We start from the raw sequence: 20,485 nt of genomic DNA on the forward strand, positions 1-20,485 counted from the left end.
GGAACCATTGAACAGGCTAGAGTGATGTGAACCAGTCTCTTAGTCAACAGCTAAGGGAGGGGAAAAGAATGAATGGAAGGGGGCTGGGAATATGGCCTAGTGGTAAAGTGTTCATCTCCTATACATGAAGCCCTGGGTTTGATTCCTCAGCACCATATATATATATATATATATATATATATATATATATATATATATAGAGAGAGAGAGAGAGAGAGAGAGAGAGAGAGAGAGAGAGAGAGAGAGAGAGAGAGAGAGAGAGAGAGAGAGAGAAAGCCAGAAGTGGCGCTGTGGCTCAAGTGGCAGAGTGCTAGCCTTGAGCAAAAAGAAGCCAGGAACAGTGCTCAGGCCCTGAGTTCAAGCCCCAGGACTGGCAAAAAAAAACAAACAAACAAAAAGAATGAATGAAAGAATGAGAGCTAGATAAATAGAAAGAGAGAGGGGGGGAGGGAGGGAGAAGGAAGGAAGGAAGATAGAAAGAAGAGGAGAGAAAGAAAGAATAAAGGAAGAGAAGATGAAAGAAATAGATGGAAGAAAGACAGCAAAGTAAAGAAGGAAGAAAAAGAAAAAAAGGAGAGATATCTCACTGTCTGAAGGGACACAATCTGTGAAACAGCAGTTCCAGAGACCAGGTAGTATGAATCCTACCCGGTTGTTGAGTATATAATTATGGAAGTAGATCAATTTGTCACTGTCTCCTGGAACCGCATAGATTAAGAGCTCTTTTGGCCCCTACCATGGACTTTGCCTTAGTCCCAAGTACCAGCTCCTCAGCTCCCCAACCCCACGTGGCAGAGACTCATGATTTGGGGAGCCCACAGCACGCAGGGACTTGTAACATCATTTGGGGAATTTGCCCTAAGAATTCAAATACTTTTTGTTGAAGAGATGTTTACAAACATCCTGGTTCTTGACTCAGCTCATTGTGGGCTGGATGACTTTCACATGGGAGGAAGTGGGGAAGGGGCGGGGCCTGGAGCTGAGTGAAGAAAGCAGGATCTTCAGGCATCCTGGAACAAAGTCTCTCCTCCTATTTACCCACGACCCACAAAGACTCCCTGCAAATCCCAACCTTCTCATCTTTGAAGAATTTGCTAGGGTACACAAATGAGGTAGCTGACTTTCAAGTTTCAAGCTGAGGTTGCTCATGGTGATCTCTACTCCCTCCCTTCCAGCCAGTGGCTCTTCTGTTCTATAATATCTAGATCACTCATTCACTAATTTCACAGACACCAACTGGGTGTCTCTAAGGGATCACAGATTAATGGAAGATGCAAGCTCCAAGGCTTTATGGAGTGAGGCAGATGAAGGAGAATTAAAGAAACAAAAAGTTTCCCTTCTGACCACTATACATATCCTCTCCCCATAGAGTTCAAATATTCAAAGCCCACATACTGCCTCCTTAGCAAGTGCTTTGTACTCTGGACATTATTCCCACTCTCCATGTATCTTCAAATCCCCTTATCACAGCCTGTGGTGTTTAGCTTGGTCCCATCCTCTGCAAGCTTAAATATTTATACTGATTTGATATTCTCTCTGTTGTTGAGAAAGAATATAAATGTTTGAATTGTAACAACAAAGTGCTTTACCATGTTTATCTTTCAATCACCTGTGTGACCCCAAGGGCTTACTATGTCCCTTTCGTGTTCCAGGATGCTATGAAATAAAATTTAAGGCTTAAAGGCAGATCTGCTCATTGAGATATCTAGTACAGAATTAAAATCTCTCTCCTTGGCTTAGTAATATTCACATAGGCTGTTCTTACAAAATGCATAGCCCCTCACTAGTGGATAAGATTTGACTGTTGCTGATTTGTGCAGAATAGGAAAGTGTAGAAAGTGTCCTTTGTCCAGATTCACAGAGCAGATAGAGTGTTACCTAGTCACATGTTCAACTCCACCTGGTAGCAGTTAACCCAGCAGTACAGTCTTCCTTCAGGAAATTTAAGAACCTGACATGCATCTCACGTGGCATCTCACACATTCACGTGATTCAACAAGGCCAGTGATAACTATAAACACCAGCATATCCTGTTGCATAAGGATGTAAAGTCATCTGAATATGAATAATGATTTGAATTTAGGATAGAAAGTCATATGTGCACCAGTATTGCAATGCCTTAAAAAAAGCATTTCTCCCTTTTCTCCTTTCCCTTTGGAATTACTTTGCACAAAATGAACATGTTACAAATTATTCAGTTGTGATGTATGTGGGGTGTGTATGTGTGTGTGTGTTTCCATCATGGGCATGACTCTTAGTAGGCATGGCAACATGTAAGTCTGGTTTTAAGCAGGTCCTCCCTTCCCATGTAGTATTGAGCTGCTTAAACAAGACTTGTGGGGTGAAGACACAAGCCTGACACCAGTGGCGGAGAACTGAACACAAGGAGCGCCCCTCTTGGACTGTGATAGACTGGCAGCAGTTTGCCTCTGGTATGTGCCAGAGCTACGAAGCCAGTTTTAAAAGAGAGGATTTATAGGAAATCCAGCTGTGAGTTTTCCTTTTTTTTTTTCCTCTTAGAGATGTGGAGGCGGAGCCAAAAACCAACCTCAAACCAGGCACAACCATTGATCAGGCTAGAGTGATGTGGACCAGTCTCTCAGACAACAGCTAAGCACAGGGAAAATATTAGCTGGCAGAGATAACGAAGAGGAAACACTCAGTTGACAGATGTACCATCTGTCAGGTTCTGAGGAGCAGTTTTCAAGAAGGCAGAACATGAAGTAAAGAAGACAGTGGTTTTGTTTCAAAGGGACAGCACAGCCTAAGGACATTTTAAAACAAAGTAAGTTTGTGTTTCAGAGAAGGAGAGGTGGTGGTGGGAGAGATGGCACTTATTCCTATTTGGGCCGTGCGCTTTGTTGTAGATGTATGAAGTTTTCTTTGTGGTGAAGTTGAGATTTAGAAGAACATTCTTGTAAGGGGAAAATGATTCAGAATGTAAAGGCAGTGATTGTCATTTTCATTATTTACTTTCAATGCATTAGAAAGTTACAGTAAGGTTTATTTTGCTTTTCTTTCATCTCAGAGAGACTACTTTATTTCAGATTAGAGGTACAGATAAAGACTTCCTTTCTACCTTTCTCCTTTCTATCCGTCCTTCTTTTCTTCTTTTTTGTTTCCTTGGACCCTATGGGCAAAATTAGTTTTATTTTTCTTTCCTCAAAGACAATTTAGTTTAAATAAAGTGATCCACCTTTAAAATTTACAAATCTGGCAGAAAATATTGTTTTAGGTTGCTTCATCTCATAAAACAAGTTGTTTAATTGCCATGAATCTTACTTATGCTTCCTATGGAGCTTCCAAATAATGTTATTGGTGTTGACAGAGATCTTTTAAAAAAAATTAAAGAAATATGTTTCTGGATCTTCCAGTAGTTTCTTCTCTAAAGTCCATATCCCTCTTTCAGAGTTAATCGATGAAACATTCCTGCTGCTATTTATGTTTAATATTTTTTCCACAAGATTTGTTTCTCCTCTCACTCCCAGAAAAAAAATGAACTTCTAGTGCTGTGTGTACATTGTACACATTGTCTGTTACATCCTCATAGTTTTAATATCAGAAGTGGGATGTGTGGTGAAACTGAGATTTGTCAAATTGCAAGTGGAGAAATGGCAGCAAGAATGATGTGATTCTATGACCAATAGCAAAAAGTTTCCCTTGAGGGGAGAGGGGGGAGAAATCACAGACATCCCTTTACCGGAAAAGGGCTGTTCTCTTACAATTTACACAGGCAACAAAGGGACTTGATTAGCCTTGGCCTGAACAGCCTGTCTAGTCCAAACCAGAAGTGGAACTTCTTGCTGAAAGCTGGCCGAAGCAGAAACCACTCAATGTTATGGCCCAATATGGATGTCAGTGCGCTGTAGCATGTGTGGGAAAATGGCCAGAGTCCAATGTCTGCAACCATTTATCTTCTGCCAGAGTCTCGAAGACAACTGTTTTGTGCATTCTACAGAAATCCTTGCTGATTGATTTCATTTCCATGGTGCAGGAGCAGTGAAGGCTGGTGGGGACAGCTACGTGTGTTTGGGGGGGAGCGAAGAGAAGGGGAGATACTGACCTATTTCTGTTCCTCTGACATTCTGCTCTCATTACTGTCCTTAGCACCTGGAGTGAGATTGTGCCGTTCTTGACAGCATTATGGTTTCAACAGAGCGCTTTCCACACATTTCATAATGAATGCCACATCTGTCTTTTCTTATTGGGGGAATCAGAAACTGAAAGTTGAAGGTGTGGTCTGCCTGTCTTTTCTGCCTTATAACCTGTTTCCTGCAGTTTTGAAAAATGACAGGAAGAAAATACCAGTAGACAGAGGACTCCCTGTAACCTAGGCAGTTGTGGAAAAGACAAAGCCAGGATTTTCTTGGTGAAATACTGAAATATGCTGTTGTTTGTATGAAAGGGGAATTGTATCTACGCCAGTCAGTATATTCTGAGAGATAATCTCGCATGTGCTAACTGAAGCTGACACATCACATTCGGTTCTGTTTTTTTTTTTCTAATGTATGAAATAATATTGGTGAGCCTCTGACAATACCCATGTCAAACCTTATGGAGACATTTTAAATTTATTGCAGGGACCAAAGTCAAGTTAGAAGCTCAGGATTTCAACCCTCGCCTTATACGGCCTAACTTAGTAAACTTGAAGAAGACAACTAGCCTTTCAATAAATCTCCCCCACTGCTTACAAAGAGAATGAATAATTCTAACAATCTCTCTTTCTCAGAAACATTTCAGAAAGGTATTTATAACCTGTCTAACCTGTCTTGTGTTATTATTAGTTTTTAGTACATAGACTATTTAAGAAATTACCTGTTTCATTAGGGTAAACTTCTACATGACACACACAAAACAGCTAAGGAAAATGATGTACCTCTAAACCATTGAAAAAATTCTTTCATGGTGTGTAGTAGTTGATTGTGTAATTGTCTATGCTGTGTGTGTGTGTGTGTGTGTGTGTGTATGCCAGTCCTGCGGCATGAACTCAGGACCTGGATGTTGTCCCTAAGGGTTTTGTTTGTTCAGGCTAGCCCTCTACCACTTGAGCCACAGCTCCACTTCTGAGTTTTGACTAGAGATAAGTCTCACCAGACTTTCCTGTCTGAGTTTGTTGTGAACCACGATACTCAGATCTCAGCCTCCTTAGTAGCTAGGATTAAAGGCATGAGCCACTGGCACCCAGTACCTGAGCCAGCTCTTTTTTCTTCATGTAGAATTATTGCTTTATTTTCTCACCACAACTCTTAACCTTGTGAAGTCTAGTCATTTCCTCAAACAGGTGAAGCATTAGAAATTGGGTTAAAATTGGTGTTAAGTGCTGCTTTGATTTAGTGGCATTTTAACTTTCTAACATAACGAAAATGGGTAATAGGATGAATTAAGATGCTAAATATTTTCTTCCATTATATACAATGTAATATGTATGCTATATAATGATATACAATGGTATATATTTTATAAGTATCATCTAAAACACTTAATATATAACCTTCTTAAAATATTATAATAAAGTGAGAGTATATAAATTATTAAGAGTGAAAAGTAGAAGGTATGAAGTCAGATCTCCTCAGTCTACTGCCCACACCCACAGAACTATGACACCCATAGCTATAGAGGGCAAATAGAGGCAGCCTCTGAGACTATGAAGAGTAGGAATGAGGGAAATTACCCATCCCCCCCCCACACACACACACCACACACACACTCACACATTCAACTGCACACACTGGGACAATGCTTATTCTTGGGGAGAAGACTGTATGCCTCAACACACCAGATGTTTATGAGTTTAAATGATATCATATACATGAGAATGCTTAAAAACATTTAAAGCCACCAATAGAATTTGTACATCTTTCTTTCTGGTTCCTTCCTTCCTTCCTTTCTTCCTTTCTTCCTTCCTTCCTTCCATTGTCTTAATAAATCCCTCCCATCAGTCAAAGGTTTCTCTTAACCCTTTTCTAATCTCCTAAAAGATATCTTTATGTTTATGTGTATCTGTGTGTGTGTGTGTGTGTGTGTGTGTGTGTGTGTGTATGTATGTGTATACATACACACAAGTTCTGGTACTGGGGCTTGAACTCAGGGCCTGAACTCTTGCCTAACTTTTTGCTCAAGGCTAGCATTCTACCACTTAAGCCACATCTCCATTTCCAGCTTTTTGGGGAATAATTTGGAAATAAGAGTCTAAGATTTTTTTTGTGTTCCCAGGCTAGCTTTGAACCTCAATACTCAGATCTCAGCCTCCTGAGTAAGTAGTATTGCAAGCATGAGCCACCAGTGCCTGGCTTAAGGATGTCTTCCTTTTGAGGCCCTTCCCTTTCTGGAAGTTGGTCACTCATGTCTTTCCACCCCCATCCAGCAATCAACGCTCACTATTACACCACATGATTTCATACCTCTATACTGTGCTCATTTCAGTCCTGGATCTAATAAATATATTCCCTACTACATCTTCTACCTCCTCACATGCCAAAGGTAGCGAAATATTTCTAGTCTTTGAATGCTTCTCAAGAGTCTGTCCCTCCATAGGAATAGTCTTACACCCTAATTTATTCATGGTTCCCTTAGTGTAAACATTATATAAGTCCTCACCTTGTTCTAGTCTGTTCTTTATTCACACAATATCCTCACTTCCTAGGCTCCTCAGAGACAAGGAAGGTGTGTTCCATTGATTCCTCAGCATTTACCATAGCTTCTCATAACAGATTGATGGCCAAGAAATATTTGCTGAATGAAGTCAGTCTTTCCATACCAATTTCTTATGGTATATTACCATTACACACCTTTTGAGATACAGTCCAGGTACCCATTTGTGTATGTTATAATAACACGTAGACCATTTCTAAGATTTCAAGAACAGAAAATGATTGGATCACTATTATATAAACAGAGAAACTACTAATTCTAACTCAGTCCTGCTATTCACACTTAGATGACTAAAAATGAAAACTATAACCCAATTATGATTTTTTTTGGAGAGAACATTGATACATCTATGGGCCAGGTATTTAAAAAAAACTTTTGCTTATCTTTTTGGAAAAAAAATGATCTTCCAGTATTTATGAAGAAACCTCTGATCTAGCAATTTCACTCCCAGGAAATTATCCTACGGAAACAGTTCAAATTAAAGTAGACAAAGTTTTATGGAGAAAAATATTTCACATCTTTTAAACAAATAAAATGAATTTTTAGTATTTAATTATAGTTCATTTTATGCTATATATGATATAGAATTTAATTTATATAGTATTCATTTTATTTATTTAAAAAATAATGAAAAAGGGGCACTAAGTAACTAATATGACTTTTATAATTCAGACACAATCTCTAATAGTCCAAAATTGGCATGATTGGTTAAATATTAACTGTTTTGGCCTAAGGACCATCTTCTCTAGATAATTAACTTAGCACCAAGGGAGATGCTTGAAGCAAACAAGTTTAACAATTTCTGTCCAGACTACTAATTTTGCAGCTATTCTTTTGTGTAATTTAGAAAATGTTGAATATTAACCTTGAGGTCAAAATTTGAGACCTCTAACAGAATAATAATCTTATCATCAAGGAGGGCCCCCAAACCTTGTCTCATCCATTTTCATTCAACAAAATGCACTGTCAATAAGAGATGGAAATTCCAGATGATTTAAAAGTTTCTCTTGAATTGAGATGAAAAATAGCTAAAAAGAGGAAAACTTGAACCTACTTGTTAAATGACTGTGGAGAAAACTATGTAAATGATGGAAGCTTTTTATAATCTCTAAGTTAATCTCTTTTTACATGGGAGAGCTGGCAGAGGTAGAGCCATTTTATCATAATGGTTTCTGCATGTTATATCAGGAAGAACCACAAGAATATTGGAAATAATCTCCTGCCAGATCACAGCTGTGTAGTCAGCTGAATATAGGACTAAATTGGGTTCTGTCTACCATCCACTGTAGATGTATTTAACAAGAGGGACTCTCTGCTTAAGATTCTTGGATGAGGCTTATAACGTCTCCCCACTAATAGTGCCTCTCCCTGAAGTTCCCCAGAAGGTAGCCAGAGCAAAAGCACATTTCCTTAGGAGGATCTCCCTTGTTCCTAGATGATCATGTTTATCAGTGTGTTTATTGCCCCTCAGAATAAGAGAGGCAAAGGCTGGGCTGGGTAATACACACCTAGAATCCCAGCTACTTAAGAGATAGATCTAGGAAGGTAGTAGGCCAGTCAGTCTCATACAAAAGTTTGAGATCATATCTGAAAAACACTCAAGCAAAAAGGACTGAGGGCATGGCTCAAGTGGTTGCCTAGAGTGTTTTTCTAGCAAGCATGAAGCCCTGAGTTTGAACTCCATTATTATTTTTAAAAATAAAGTAAGATTATTAAGTCCTCTCTCTCCACTTCAAAAGTGAATACAAGCAAATGATAGGTAGGTAAATAAATTCCCAAATGGACTGCAACTAGATGTTCACGCACTGTCAGTGCAGACAGTTTATGGATATGAGGCAGAAGAAGGCGAAGTCCTGGGAGATTAACTTCATAGGAAAAGAAAGTCTTAACAGTTGGGAAAATTGCTTCCAGCCTTATCAGTTCTCAGATGCTTTGTGGGAGACTAACTGGACACTTCTGCAGGGTGACATGCTAGCTATGCCATGCCACATGCACAATGATAGGCAGAGAAAGGCCTTGTAAGCTGATCACTTATCTGACTTGGACTAAGCAGAGCCAGTTCTGGGTGCTAGAAGTGAACAAGAGCAAGATGCTGGCTGAAGGACTTGCAATCCCCTGTCGCAAGAAAGACCTGAGGTCAGTTAACAATCCAGACGGGCAGGAATGTGGTTGGGGCAGAGGGGTGCGGTTATCTTTCAGCCTCTGTTTAGGACTCCCTGAAAGACTTGTTTATTATGCATCCAGCTTAGGGCACGAAAATCCTGTCTGAATTTGTCACTCATGAGTCCTGGAATTCAAACTCAAGTCTGCTTCGACAGATATTGTTATAAAAGCTTCTTGGAATTATTGCTTCTCTACTCCCCACGAGAAAACAATGGTTTAGAACAAATCTCCTAAGAGCCATTGTTCTTTCTACACTTGCTTAATATTCTGTGCCCTGGGCCACTGGTACTGGGCCCGGCTAGTGACTATCTGAGCCCCTTTCTGAGGAAATTGGGGGTAGGGGTGAGGAGAAACTCAACAAGCAGCTAAGGTGCAATTTCTTGAATTAACCATAAAGTACTCCATAAAGAACACTTATCTAACACTGAGCTATCCTGCCTGGTATTCTTTGGGCCTTGCAAGTACTTGAATAAAGCCACAAAATAGTTAAACAACAGTACGACAGTGGGGGTTCAGTTTAAATAAAAGCAGCTTATCTTTAACCAAGGATCAGACTCCAAAATGAACTGATCCTTCTATGCCAAGCAGTTCAGCCCAGAGATCATACCTGTGTCTTCAGAGTTGGCTGTTAGTGTCCTGTGATTGCTTAAATACAATCTATTTTTTTCTTACCAGTTTCTTCAATAGTCATTTATTTGATGATGGTCTATTGCTTCTAGAGTGAATCTGTTTGTCTTCTCTTATCTAAAGCCCACACCTAGTGACACTGTGTATTTCACTTCAACAAATAGGTATTGAGCAAGTAGGTGTTGAAAAGGAAAACAGATGTAAATGCCTTCTCAAGGATGCTTAGATCCATATTGGGGACAGACATGGAGAGATTCAAAGGAGAAGGACTCTTGTGCTGATTGAAACTTTAAGGCAATGCACTGCAAAGCGCAGGTTTGAACCTAACTGGGAGAACAAGGAAGTTTCTCAAATGATGTAAAGTGTGGCCCAGCACCATGAACAGATTTCAGTAGAAGGCAAAGGAGGAAGTAGATACTCAAGGCCACAGGGTGTATATCTGAAAGCTCAAGACTCTCAAGTGTCATGATTTGCTTAAAAATAAGTGAGTGGGGGCTGGGGATATGGCCTAGTGGCAAGAGTGCCTGCCTCATATACATGAGGCCCTGGGTTCGATTCCACAGCACCACATATACAGAAAATGGCCAGAAGTGGCGCTGTGGCTCAAGTGGCAGAGTGCTAGCCTTGAGCAAAAAGAAGCCAGGGACAGTGCTCAGGCCCTGAGTCCAAGCCCCAGGACTGGCAAAAAAATAAATAAATAAAAATAAGTGAGTGGGCCACCATGTGACTATGCAGAGAAAGACCATTGTGTTGGATTCCGCCTGGAAGCAGAGATGGAGATGGGATGATTGGAAGGATTGGGGATATTATTTAATAAGTCACCTTGGTAACTGCCTGGGCTAGCTTCAAACTTGTGATTCTCCCTGCCTCACCTCTACAGTAGCTGAGATGATGGGCATGCACCCCATTCCATTTCTTATTTGAAAACGTCTAAAAGTGACTCAGAGAGGAAGCAATAATAACATGTATAGGCCCATTGTAATACACCATCAATCCCTTCACTCAACAAATGTTAACAGGTTAATGTTAACCAATGTTAAAGGTATGCATCAGGCTCAATTCTAGTCTACTGAGATACAAGAATAAACCAAGGAGGAAGAGAAAGTTCCCTGCCCCTGTGGAGCCTATATGCTGGTAAGAAAGGCAGACAATGAGCAACATACATACATAGACTGTGCTTATATTATTGGCACAGTTTGATGAACAATGTGCTTAGAAAAGAGAGGCCAATTTATCTTCTGGTCAAACACATGTAGGCATTGTGTGAACAACATTTTACCATGCTGAAAACAGAGCACACAGCAAGGTAGAAAGGACTTACTGACTGGAGAAGAAAGAGGGCATTTTATAATACACAAAGTTTGTCTCCTACTTGGATTTGAAGTATGAACTCTGAAAATACCCCACTTTCAGCAAGTTTTATTAGGCTAATCCTGAAAGTCCAATTTTTTCAGAATCATGGTCTGTCATGCGAAGTGCATTGGGATACAATAATTTTTATAGCAGCCTTGCAGTTTATTCAAGCACTCAGTTCAAAGACAACACTTGTCCTGTGGTGGTAAGAGGTAAAAATATACCATATGTAATGACTCCCCAAGATGTCCACTTCTATGCACTGGTCAGTACAATGACTACCCCTTTTTGTAAATATACAAGACTCCTCTTTGCCCAAGCTTTTATTTTCCATGTTTTCAGTTACCCATGTTCAACAATGGCCAGGAAATATTTAACGTAACACTCCCGAAATAAACAATTTGTGTTAACTTGCACACCTCAGAGAGCAGCATAAAGGAATCTCATGTCAAGCCCTGTCCCATGTGTGCTATGAATGAGTCCTTTTCAAACATACCCACACTGTATATGTGACCTACCCTTTAGTACCTTGGCAACCATCTCTGTCATCAGATCAGTGGATGTGGTGTTGTATGGGCTCAAGGACCCATGGAAAGTCCTGGAGCACATCCCCCGTAGATGGGGGACCTCTAGCAGTATTCCTAATATATCTACCTTTATGTACTTTAAGTTATAGCTATGTCCCATGGTCACTAATATCTCAAGTTACAAAGGCCAAAGGTTTTCAACAGGTGTATAGATCCAGATCTCAAGTCATGTTCCCAAAAAATTTAAATTAGTTCAGCTGACTTTTGGTCTAGTCTAAATATTTTCTTATCATTCTTACCTTGTTAGAAGAGCTGGTATTGGGTATAAGGAAATGCTATTTGTGTCTCTTTCCCAAGGACTACTCTCTGCTGGTAATATTTTCTCCCCAGGACTTTGCTACAGTAATCTTTTGAAGTCATTTCTCCATTTTTCAGGGTTAGTTTGGCTAAAAGTAAGCAATGGAGCCAGGCCCTGGTGTTACACATGTGTACTACTCAGGAGGCTGACATTGGAAGATAAAGGTTTGAAGTCAGCCTAGGCAGGAAAGTCCATGAGACTTTTATCTCCAATTGACCATCAAAAAAGCCCAAAGTGGAGGTGTGGCTCAAGTCATAAAGCACCAACCTTGAGCAAGTAAAGCTAAGTAGAATGTGAGGTCCTGAGTTCAAGCTTCAGTATTCTCTCTGTCTCTGTCAGTCTCGCTATCTCTGTCTCTGTCTCTCTCCTTGTCAATGTCTCTGTCTCTCTCCCTGTCTCTGTCTCTCTGTTTCTCTGTCTCTCTGTCTCTCTGTCTCTCTCCCTCCCTCTCTCTGTCTCTCTCTGTCTCTCGCTCTGTGTGTGTGTGTGTGTGTGTGTTTCTCTTTCACAATACCACTTCTGTGGCTACTAGTGGCTGCTGTCTGGCAACACTAGCCAGCACTAGGATGGCTGGTCTGTGTGTCTGTTACAGATCTGGTTGCTATGGGATCCTTCACATAGGAAAATATTTGTCCACTCCAGGTGGCTGGGACACCAGGCAGGCTTCCCGACCATTCAGTGAATGCTAGTAATGATTCTATGAGTTACACAGTTGTGCCAGAGAGAAAAACAAAGTCTCCGGGAACTTGGATGAAGTCGTCTGGAGATGTTCACACTGCGTCTTAGCTGTCTCAAAATTTCAACAGCTGAGTTTCAGAGAGTGTGGCTAAGTCTGCCAGGATGAAACCAGAGGTTACTAAAAGAGTGTTCCTTCATGGGGGAAAAACCTACGTTGCATAAGAATAATGCAATAAAATCAAATTGCTGTATAGAACACAGTGGCCAAATGAAGCATTTTAATTGTTAGTCATCGATTTAAATAATCTCTGTAGTCACCATTTATTCTCATTGGAGATGATTATGTCCAGATAATGTTCTCTTCCAGTCAAAACGGATGAACAAAGGACAATAAATAAATACAGCTTACGTGGGTCTCTTCGAAGATCTTGCACAAGAAGTAGAGCAGCATGGGAAAAATCTGAGTTAAAAAAAACTTTCTTTGAAGTATATGTAAGATCACAGTTCACATAACATAAGGGTGCTTTTATATGTTTATACAGAGGGGATGGTCACCCCAGAAAAATATGAATTCAAGTCTCTGTGGTAGCCGTGACCGTTTTTCACACTGACAAACAACATATATAATCTCCTTCTTAGGAAGCAGTTTATTGTTCATATCTGATCTTTGAAACGAGCCATTTTCATGGCCTTCAAAGGAGCTGTGTTTGGGGTAGGAGAACCATGTGTTTCTTTTCATTGTCATTCTTTACTATTTTGAATCTGCTCTGCTTCTTTCTGCCTGACACTAACAACACATCCGTCACAGCACTACAAAGTTCCTTGTTAACAAACACGACAGATGGATAGCCCGTCTATTTAAATCAATGTCCTTCTGAGCTAAATACCTTAAAATACGACATTTAAGTGTAAACCTGCTTTCAAACTTGAATCCAGTACTGATTAACTTTGTTTAGCTGTTCTTAACAAAAGAGGATCAATGTTTACAAGATAGGTAAATCTGGTTTTAAAAGATTCCCTCAAAAATACTTACTTGAAAGTGAAAAAGCTTACCCCATAGTCAAGTGAATTTAATAGAATACTTCTAAAATGAGATCTTTGCCATTTTTTTCTACATTTAAAGTAAAGTTTATTCATAAAGCTTCATTAATGCACGATTTTAAGAAAATCATCTGCTTTTCAAAGAGAAGAATATTTATGATTCAAACATCATTAAATAAAAATGTGGTATTAGGCCCTGTGGGCTAATTTCTACTCCTCTCACTTTCTTCTGTGTTGAATCCACTCACAATAAATCCAGACTGAGGTTGCAAGAGCCTTGCTATGTTTCTGAGCAATTCCTTCTGCTTAGCAAAAATTCTTTCTGTTTTTATCCCTGGATACGTGAAAATAAGCTTGAACAATTCTTGAGGTCTCTAGGATGATTTGGACCCGTTACTAATAGGAAAAAAACCCCACAGAAATCTTGGCTTGAAGGAACTTTTTTTGCTTCAGCTCTAAGAAGAAGAAAAAAACATAATCCTATTGTACTTAGTTACCAATGCCATTTGAAAACCGGACAGCCTTGATAATCACCACAGAGCTGCATAGGACTTAGCTGGGAGATAGATAAATTTAATTAATAGTACAGATGACCCAATAAACCTCCTTGTTTATTCTAGTGATCCTTTCTCTCCTGCCTCCAAAGTTAGCATTTTAAGCAGTGACTTTATTTGGCAGTACTGCAATTTGAATTCTCACTTTCTGCCCAGGATGGCTTTGGCTTCAATCCTCTTTGTCACTGGAGCTGGGATGACAGCTGTGTACCACTGCACCATCCTTTTCATTGGTTGAGATAAGGGTACTCTGAACATTTTATTCAAAATGGACTTGAACTTGGATCCACCCAATCTCTGCCTCCTTTGTACTGGAAGCTTGAACTCAGGACCTAAATACTGCCCCCTGAGCTTTTTTTTTTTTTTTTCCTCTCAAAGCTAGCTCTCTACCACTTCAGCCACAGTTTCAGTACTGGTTAATTGAAGATAAGAGTCTCGAGGACTTTCCTAACTTTGAGTCACAATCCTCAGGTTTCAGCCTCCTGATTACAGGAGGGAGCTTCTAGCCCCTAGCCTCCCTTCCTTTTTATCCATAGCATTCCTCACTTTCATCAGAGTTTGAAAAGCCCACCCATACAGATTACTTCTTTTTCCACTCCTTGTCCTGGTGCAGTATTAAATATATATTTAGTGGATGGCGGTTATGGATATATAGATAAATCATACGAGCAAATTTTTGACTTATCACTTATGCACTGCCTTCTTTCAAAAACACTTGAAAAATCTTTACTTTTCTTTCTTTTGATCAGGCTTAGTTTTGTTTTGTTTTGCCAGTACCCGGGTCTGAACTCTGAGCCTCCTGCTCTCTTGGCTTTCTTGTTCATAACTAGTGTTCTACCATTTAAGCCATACATCCAGTCTAACTTTTTGCTGGTTATTTCAGAGATGGAGTTGCACAGGCTTTTTTTGCTTTCACTAGTTTCCAGGATCCTCCATTTCTCTAGTAGCTGGGATTATAGGCATGAGCTACTGGCGCCTAGCTAAACTTTGCTGGTTTTCATCTTTTTATTCCCCTATAGTTGTGATTGAAGATTAGTATTAGGATAGATGTTCTTGATTTGAGTTACAGCATCCCCAGGTGTGACCTTGAGTGTCTTATTTAACCTTTTCTAGCTTCCTTTTATCCCTGTGTATGATTGTGATGGCATTTTCTTTAAGTTCCTGTAGGATTAATGAGCCAATCTACACAAAGCATTTGCATCAGGCTTGACACATGATAACAGCAATAATAGTAATAATATAGATTTCTCTTAGCAGATTTGAACAGCATATATTTGAACTAATTTAAAAAGAAACACCTAGCCAGGTGATTGTGGCTCATGCCTGTAATCCTAGCTACCCTGGAGTCTGAGATCTGAGGATAAAGGTGCCAAGACAGCCCAAGCAGGAAAGCCCATGAGACTCTTATCTCCAGTTAACCGCAAAGAACGCAGAAGTGGAGCTGTGGCTTAAGGGCTAGAGTACAATCTTTGATGAAAAATGCTCAGGAAAAGTACCCAGAGCTTGAATTCAAGCCCCAGCACCAGAGGGAGAAGAGGAGGAGGAGCAGGGGGAGGGGGAAGAGGAAACATTAGATTTTGTGGACTTTATAACCCTTCCTTATAAAATTTATATCAGAGAAAAAATTCTAGGTTAGTCCTTAAAAATAGAAAAAAAAATACCCAGCATTCTAGCAAATTCCAAACCATCAACAAATTCCAATAACAGTGTGCATAACTGTGATGAATCGGTTGGTTAAGGGATTATGGAATCAAGGCTACCAGTGTGCAGTGTCAGCTTCTGGATAGTAAACACTGTAGCTCTAACAAATAAGAGGATGAGGAAGAGGAGGCGGGGAGGAGGAGGAGGGGGAAGAGGAGGGTTTACATGCTATGTAATGTTTCTTTTGGGCTTCACACTCTTGCTTAGCTTTTTCTTTCAAGGCTGGAGCTCTACCACTTAAGCCACAACTCCACTCCCAGCTTTTTGCTAGTTAATTGGAGATAACAAGTCTGTTGAATTTTTTTTCCCCCGGGATGGTTTTCAAACACAATCCTCAGCCTCCTGAATAGCTAGGATTACAGGAGTGAGCCACTAGTGCCTGGTCATATTGGGTTTTTGTTGTTTGTTTTACTTTTTAATTATATGTTTCTAGTGAATTACCAGAAAGTTTTGCCATGCTACCTTACTGGTGATGGATCAGGTGCTTTAGGAACTGCTAAAAGATGGACACTCAAGTTTACAGATACTAGTTATTATTGCTTTTCACAGGAAGCCATTCAAAGCAAAGTATACCAAGGGCTCACTTGCTTGGCAGATGTGCAGGCTGGGTGCTGTCTTAAGTCTTTTACCTAGACATCTTAGTACTTATTTTGTCTGGTTTAAATTGCAGCTTTATCCATCTCTCACCATTGGAACCCCACCTTTCTTCTCACTTTTATTACGATCAGAGTGCCAAACAAGGAGAGCTCAGAAATGCTACATCGAATAATATATAACTGAGAAAAGAGGAATCAGTAGGCTGACGTCAGGGCCCCAATCTGTAGCATGAGGCTCTGGGGCCCTGGAATACTTCGTCTCTGTGTCAGAGACCACAGTGAAATCATAACCACGAGCAAGGCTTTCTTAGCAACTGAGAACCATGCAAACCCCAGACTTCCTGCAGCATTGTGAGTTTTCTTGGATTCAGTGGGCCTGGGTGTGGCAGTGATCTATACAACCAGGTAAGGGGACAATTCTCTTTCTCTGGACTTATGTGACAGGTCTCCAATGAGAACAGCTTTCCTGATTTCAGCTGCTGCCAGCATAACAACTATAGATTTTTGGAGTAGTAAAAGTCTGTAAAAGAGATTTCACTTCCTGGTGAGAAGGCTAAGATCCTGAAGGGTCATGTTTTATGCACAAAGTCATACAACCTAGAGAACCATTTTGCCATCCTGCCTGCCTGCCTTCTCTCTCCTTCTCCCTTTTTCCCTACTTCCTTTCTTATAGCTAAAAGTTGTTATATCTAGCCATTAAGTACTAGTTTTCAAAGATATGGTCACTTTAGGAGCCATCTCAACTCACATGTGCCTGCTGTCAACTTGAAAACAAACACCCTAAAGAAATAAAAAGTTGCCAGGCACAAGTAGTTTGCACCTGTAATCCTAACTACTCAGGAGGCTGAGATCTGAGGTGAGAAAAACTCTTAAGATCATATGTAGATTGCTTGATGACTCACAAAGTATAAGGAACAGTTATAAAGTGGCATTTTTATTTTTCATGTTGGTGGTATTGAGATTTAAATTCAGGGCCTTGAGCTTGCTGGGAAGACATTCTACTACTTGAACCATACCCCTCGCCTACTTTTGCTGTTTTTCAGATAAGGCCTCAAATTTTTATCCTGGGTAGCCTTGAATTACTGTCTTACCTCTGCCACCTATTGTAGCTGAGTGTAATATATAACACCACACTCACATTGTTGGTAGATAGGGAGGCTTCCTACCCCTTTGCTTGACTGGCTTCAAACTGTTACTCTCCTCATTTCTTTCACTTGATTAGCTTGGATGACTGGTATACCCTGGTATACAAAAACATGCCTGGTTGGGGCTGGGGATATAGCCTAGTGGCAAGAGTGCCTGCCTCGGATACACGAGGCCCTAGGTTCGATTCCCCAGCACCACATATACAGAAAACGGCCAGAAGCGGCGCTGTGGCTCAAGTGGCGGAGTGCTAGCCTTGAGCGGGAAGAAGCCAGGGACAGTGCTCAGGCCCTGAGTCCAAGGCCCAGGACTGGCCAAAAAAAAAAAAAAAAAAAAAAAATGCCTGGCCATGTTTTGTTTTGTTTAATTTTTTTTTCTCTTTAAAAAAAGTTTTGCCAATATTGGGATTTGAACTCAGGGCCACACTCTTGCTTGACTTATTGGCTTGGCTAGTACTCTACCACTTGAACCATACCTCTAGCTTGGCTTTTTGCTGGTTATTTTGGAGATGGTTTTTCTGTTGGGCTGGATTTAAAGAATCTTGATCCTCTATATCTCAGCCTCCTGAGTAGCTTGTATTAAAGGCATGAGCCATGGACACTTTGCTTTGTTATTTCTTTCTTTCTGTGGGGGACTTGAACTCAGGGCCTGAGTGCTGTCCTTGAGCTTTATACTCAAAGTTAGCATTTTACCACTTGAGCCACCACTCCACTTCTGGCTTTTCTGGTGGCTAATTGGAGATAAGAGTCTTGCATGCTTTCCTGTCCAGCATGGCTTCAAACTATGATTCTCAGATCTCAGCCTTCTAGGTAGCAAGGATTACAGGCTTGAGCTTCCAGCACTCAGCATGAACTTAGTTTTTAAATAATACAAAGCAAAAGGATGAAACACTTTAAAATGATCAAAGACAAGCATAAATACAAGGCCTGGAAGTTATGATGTGTACCTAATCAATAATAAATGTCTGCTCCAATAAATAGTAGCAATTAGTTAAGAAAGCAAAGAGAAATGGTCTTTCTAGTCTTCAGCCTAGAAATCAAGTTTAGATGAAAAGTAAGTACAAATGTATAAAGGATTTAGTGAGATTCGTTACGTCAAAATGTCCTACCTTTTGTGATTTTTCATGCATTAGGCACAGGGTGTTTTTTATGGATAGATCTGGAGGCCAGGAAACTTTGTCTACCTAATCAGAATCCTCTTGAGGAATCTGCCATCAAAGTCTTGAAAACCCAAATTGTTGTTGCTGTTTTTAACATGCATTTGATTCTCTGAAATGGAAGAGCATTAAAACAAACCTATTCGGGCAACTGAAATAGTGTTTCAGAGAGAAAAAGAAATCCTTTTCAAAAGAAGTTGTTTCACATCTATTCTATTGTGCTTCCAGCTAAAGTTGCATGACTTCCACAGAAAGTAAAAAATCACACGAAAATTGAAATAATTTTTACTTGTTTTTATCTTTTTGTACTGGGTACTGAGGTTTGAACTCAGCCTCATTCTCACTCTGGTTTCCTTGCTCACAGCTGGCACCCTATTATTTGAGCCATGTCTCCAGTCCAGCATTTTGCTAGTTAATTGGAGGCAGAGTCTCAAGGGTTTTCTTGCCCTGGCTGCCATTGAACTATGATGTCAGATCGCAGCCTCCTGTGTAGCTAGTTACGGCTGTGAGCCATCTGCACTGTGCTTGACAATTTTTTTTTCCTTTTTCTTTCTTTTTTGATTTTAGTCTTAGGGCTTGAACTCAGGGCCTAGATGCTATCGCTGAGCTTTTTTTCTTTTCTCAAGGCTAGAGCTCTACTACTTGAGCCATAGCTTCACTTCTGGTTTTTTGATAGTTTTTTTGAGATAAAAATCTTATACACTTTCCTGCTTGGGTTACCTTTAAACTTTTATCCTCAGATCTTAACCTCCTAGGATAACAGGCATGAGCCACTGGCACAGGCAACAAAAGAATTTTTGAGTCATATTTAAAGTCAGGTTGAATTTGTGTGTGTGTGTGTGTGTGTGTGTGTGTGTGTGTGTGTGTGTGTGTAATGGAAGCAAAGCATAAGGAAAACTTTTCTTCAGAAGTGAGTGTTCATTTTTACTTTTTATGCACACATTCATATAACTCATTCACATGTATTGTTTTCATACATGTTGGCCATATACCAACTCTTTCCCCAGCATTTGCTTCTCATTGTGGATTCAGCATCCAAGGCTCTGTCCTTGTGCAGGACAAGTACCTGTCGTCCAGGTACTTGTATATTTTTGTTGTTGTCATCCTGGACATTGAACGCAGGATCTCCTACTTGCTAGACAAAGCGCTACCACCACTGGAGCCACACTGCCAGCTCATGTGTATAATCTTAAGCAACTATACTTTGTTTCTCATTCTCATTTGGGACAGGAAACTGCTTCACATCCAGTCATACTGAAGCTCCACCCCCTCCACAGCAGCATCTGAGGTCACGTGGTCACTGTCACACTCCTTGGGAGATAGGAAAGGAGGGCAAGGGGGAGATCAAGTGGCCAGTTCACCTATAAGTGACTTTGGCCAGAACTACTGTCAGTGGCTTGACTGTAAGAAGTGCTGGGACTCAACAGTCCATTTTAAAGAGTTACTATTTTTAAATTCTTCATTTTAATTTTCTTCCGTAGTTAGAAGTAATTTGGGAAGCTGACTCATGTACTTCATCTAATTAGTTTGTCTACATATGAATAAATAGTTAATGGCAGATAAGCATAAGAGTCACAATAAAAATTCATGGTCATTAACTCTTTATTTTGATTAGGTCTCCGATCTGTTTAATCAGACTTTTAATAAATTAAGATTAATGGATGTATACTTTATTTCTTTTCCCTTTCACACTCCCTGAAGTTACAAATAAATAGGAGAAAGATGAAGGATACAATCAAGATCATGGGGGTAAATCAAGTATTAAATAATGCATATCTTGGCTCCCTACTACTATGGCAACTTTTATCTCCTAAGGAAAAAAAAATTAAAGAGTTGGCAGTGCTGGGCAGCTCTCCCCACCACCCCCATGCAGGGACCCTTGTTTCCTCTTTACTTCCCATCTGATCTGTCGCAGCACACCCTGGGTCAAGGCTTTT

The 20,485-nt window shown here is 40.1% G+C and overlaps 1 protein-coding gene across 3 annotated transcripts in view; it reads left to right on the forward strand.

Moving 5' to 3' along the window:
* The window catches only part of Stard13 (StAR related lipid transfer domain containing 13), a 237,366-nt gene that overhangs the window by 126,146 nt on the left and 90,735 nt on the right, over nucleotides 1–20,485 (forward strand). Inside the window, exon 1 of one of the 3 annotated variants that reach the window (XM_048341523.1) lies at nucleotides 707–2,785. The exons of the other annotated variants lie outside the window; for them this stretch is intronic. The gene's annotated coding sequence lies outside the window, so the exon portion shown is untranslated. Of the gene's footprint in view, nucleotides 1–706; nucleotides 2,786–20,485 lie in introns of those variants that run through there. 3 annotated transcript variants of the gene reach the window in all.

Source organism: Perognathus longimembris, chromosome 3, assembly GCF_023159225.1.
Source record: "Perognathus longimembris pacificus isolate PPM17 chromosome 3, ASM2315922v1, whole genome shotgun sequence".
Lineage (NCBI taxonomy): Eukaryota > Metazoa > Chordata > Mammalia > Rodentia > Heteromyidae > Perognathus > Perognathus longimembris.